Source organism: Penaeus vannamei, chromosome 8 (genome assembly GCF_042767895.1).
Source record: "Penaeus vannamei isolate JL-2024 chromosome 8, ASM4276789v1, whole genome shotgun sequence".
Taxonomy (NCBI): Eukaryota; Metazoa; Arthropoda; class Malacostraca; order Decapoda; family Penaeidae; genus Penaeus; species Penaeus vannamei.
The window spans coordinates 41,411,250-41,415,307 of NC_091556.1; the positions used below are offsets into that span (position 1 = coordinate 41,411,250).

At 48.4% G+C, this 4,058-nt stretch overlaps 1 protein-coding gene across 2 annotated transcripts in view; it reads left to right on the forward strand.

The window, feature by feature from the left end:
- Positions 1-3,860: 3,860 nt before the first annotated feature.
- Positions 3,861-4,058, forward strand: part of Loxl2 (Lysyl oxidase-like 2) — a gene marked incomplete in the record, with an annotated part of 8,114 nt that continues 7,916 nt past the window's right edge. The window contains 1 exon segment of one of the 2 annotated variants that reach the window (XM_070124674.1): positions 3,861-4,058. 2 annotated transcript variants of the gene reach the window in all.

Consider the following 4,058-nt stretch of genomic DNA (forward strand, 5'->3'; position numbering starts at 1 on the left):
TTCCTCCTCCTCTTCTTCTTCCTCCTCCTCCTCTTCTTCTTCTTCTTCTTCTTCCTCCTCTTCTTTCTCTTTTTTTTCCTCCTCCTCTTCTTTTTCTTCCTCTTCTTTTTCTTCCTCCTCCTCCTTCTTCTTCTTCTTTAGCTATCAGTTTTCTCCTTTCTCTCTCTTCGTTTTCCCTTTCCGAATGTCGCTGAAATGGAAAAGCCAGAGTGGTTTCTGTCCTTTGCCTGGAGGATTTTGGCAATATATATTTTTTTTTCTTTTTTGGCATTCCATTTTCTTCAGTGTCAGTCAAGTCCAAGAAAATATTCCAATTGCAAGATCGGCTTCTCCCTCTCTTTCTTTTTCTCTTTCTCTCTCTCACTTTCTTTTTCTTTCTCTCTTTCTTTTCTTTCTTTCTTTCTTTCTCTCTCTCTTTCTGTGTCTTTCTCTCTCTCTCTCTCTCTCTCTCTCTCTCTCGCGGTTTTCCTCTCTCTCTCTCTCTCTCTCTCTCTCTCTCTCTCTCTCTCTCTCTCTCTCTCTCTCTCCCTCTCTCTCTCTCTCTCTCTCGCTCCTTCTTTATTTCTCTTTCTCTCAATGTGTTATTCATTCATATACACTTACATATTCACAAACACGTATGAAGAATATACATACAAACACGTACATGCACGCACACACACACACACACGCTCGCGCTCACACATATACATACGAAGAGAGAGTGAGAGAAAGAGAGAGAGAGAGTAAGAGAAAGAGAGAGAGAGAGTGAGGGAAAGAGAGAGAGAGAGAGAGAGAGAGAGAGAGAGAGAGAGAGAGAGAGAGAGAGAGAGAGAGAGAGAGAGAGAAACAGAGAGAGAGGAGAGAGAGAGAGAGAGAGAGGGAAGAGAGAGAGGGAGGGAGGGAGAGAGAGAGAGAGAGAGAGAGAGAGAGAGAGAGAGAGAGAGAGAGAGGAGAGAGAGAGAGAGAGAGAGAGAGAGAGAGAGAGAGAGACGAGAGAGAGAGAGACAGAGAGAGAGAGAGAGAAAGAAAGAAACAAAGAAAGAGTGAGTGAGTGAGTGAGTGAGTGAGTGAGAGAGAGAGAGAGAAAGGAAAGAGAGAGAAAAAGAATGATAAAAAAGAAAAAAAGAGTGAGTGAAAGAGAAAGAAAATAAGAAAGAAATACACAGGATCATAAACACACATCTTCCACTCCCCAAACCACACTTCACCTTTTGCAAAACGAATTAATTATCAACAAACGCATGCAAGCCCCTCCCCCTCCCCCCCTTCACCCATAGGCTCCCCTCACCCCCAGTTTTACAACTTGCCTAATAAAACACTCTAATACACTTAATGAGGATACTTGTTTTGAAACGTGACGTGGGTGTCGTGTTTCAGGATGATAAACATTAAAGCCCAAAAGCAAAAAAGATAAGTTAGTGCTTGCCTAGTAATTATAAGAAAGATTTTTCCTCCACAAAAGCAGGTTTTGGTCTCCCCATGAACTAATTTTCCTAAACTACGTGACCCATTTTCCTACATCGTAAATTTTCTTTTTTTCAACACTCTTCCCTGGTTCTAAAAGCCCCTTTCAAGTGGGAATAACGGGGACACAGGTAAGCACAAGCATAGTGGGCGATCTGGTGCTTTGTCCCAACATACGAATAACTCTCTGGCGCCACACAAGGACGTCCCGGCAACGCACACCCTTCTCCCAACCAGCGCGTGGAACAAGGGGGGGGGGTCTACTAAACACGCCGCTGATGTCACAGGTGATGGATGTCAAGCCGTGACGTCACGAAGTAACACAAACAGGCGTATTGCGAGAGCGCGTAAAGCAAACACGCCCCCAGGATCCCGCACCACAAGACGAGGGTGAATGTCAAAGCGTGAAGAGGAAGCCAGACTTGTGACAAGACGGGGGCTGAGATCCTGCGTTCGGCCCTGCACTTAAGGGCGATGCTGGCGAATCCTCTCGGCCCTTTTTCGGGAGTACAGCGACGTGTAAGGAGGCTCGTTGTGAGAATATTTGAAATTGGAGAGTTTATCACCTCTTTGTTGGGAGATCTGAAGGAATATTCACACAGAGAATCTTGAGTATCGAAAATATTCGCAGCTTACGAAACTGCAGAGCAACACAATGCCTCGCCAATTTTCTGCTAAAGCACTCTGCACTCCGCCCAGAAATGGTGGCCTAAAAACGAACATATTTTTCTTTTTTCTCTTCCTTCTTTTTTTTATTTCTTGAAGAGTGCAAACACCCACCGAAATCCGAAATGCGAGAAGGTCACATTCGAGGGGAAACTAAAGAAGACTGTTTGGAGGGGAGTTAGTAAGCATCTCGAGAAAAGAGAGGCAGTAAAACAGTAAGTTCTTGGTCGCCCTTCGTTGTGTGAGGGGGAGAAGGAGGGAGGGGGAAAGGGGGAAGAGGGAGGTTGAAAGGGGGGGAGAGGGAGGAGGAGGGAAAGGGAGAGGGAGGAGGAAGGAAAGGGAGAGGGAGGAGGAGGGAAAGAGAGAGGGAGGAGGAGGGAAAGGGAGGGGGAAGGAGAGGGAAAGGAAAGGGGGAGAGCGAGAGGATAGGGGAGTGGGAGAGGGGGAGAGGGAAAGGAATAGGGAGGAGGAGGGAAAGGGAGAGGGAGGAGAATGGGGAAGCGGAGGGGGGGGGGGGAGACACACGTGTGAGGACTCCTTCATTCCTTCGAGTTTTATTTTCCTCAAGGACGTAGTTCATTATCCTCAGACTGGATGTCACGTGATTAAAAAAACGAGATTGAGATGGGGGGGGGGGAGAGGGGGGAACTCTCCAAATCGTTATCATGCGAAAGAAAATTAGCTGCGACATCTACAGTATTCCTCCCCATCACTTTAATTTTCTTAAACCGAAAGAAATCAATACAAATATAGTATTTCTTCCTTTCGTTTCTCAATTACTCCTATTTCCACCCTATATACGGGTTGTGTAACGGCTAAGAGGAGCTACCCACGTCTTGTTCACGCCGGCGACACCATCCTTCTCCTCGTCTTTATCTCCCCACGTTTTCACCCACACACAGTCGCCCGTTCTCTCCTCGCCGCCTTCTCAAAATAACTGAGATGATAACCTTCGCCATAAAAGTCCTGTCGTATTAAAGCACACTGCCGAGATATTCCCCCCCCCCCACCCCCTTCGTGTGTACGTACACTGATGCTGTCTCCTGTGTCTTTCGTCTGCACCTCTGTTTATTCTGTGTATCGTCCTCCGTTTATTGTCTTTTGTGTTTTTCGTCTTCGCTTGCCATCGGTCATTCCTTCGTATTTATTATCTGTGTCTGTCGTCTCTGTTTGATGATTGTGTCTTTCGTCTATGCATATCGTCCTTGTTTTTCGTGCCTGTTTATCGTCTTGGTGTCTTTCGTTTCTTGTTTATCGTTTGTGTCTTTCGACTCTTGTTTATCGTAGGTCTTTCGTCTCTGCTTATCGTCTGTCTTTCGTCTCCATTTACCAACTGCGTCTTTCGTCCTTATTTGTCTATTCATCATCGGTATCTCTCGCCTCCACCGATCACCTCTGCCTCTTTTCTCCTCCTCGCGAATCCCCCTCTTTCTCTCGAATTCCTAGGATCCTACCCGCGCCGTTCCTCCCACGAAGGACCGCATACCTCCGTAATCCTTCGGGAAACAGACCCGGCCGCTCCTCGTTCGCTTTCCACGGCGCCCCGAGGATGACGTTACGTGCCTACGAGACAATCCTCATGTTCGAGTCCCGCCCCCGCTGCCCCCCCCCCCCCCCGACCTCCTCATACGCCCCCCCGACCTCCCTCCTCAGATGCCCCCGATCTCCTAGCCTCCCCGGCCCTCCTCCTTTGCAGTACGACACTTTCTCCTCCTGAGGGCCATGTGAGGGCCGAGCAGCGAGGGAGTCCGAAGTCGCGAGGTCATATGTCACGCGTCGGGCGGAGGAGATTAGACAAGCCCTTAGTCGGTCTGTGCTGAGAGAGAGAGAGAGTGTGCGTGTACTCGGCCGTGTCCTCGCTTCGGTGCGCATTTCGCTGCCCCGTTTCGAAAAGCTGGTCAGCGATCGGCACTCGTGGCAGTGACCTCAGAGCCTCGTCCACCGAC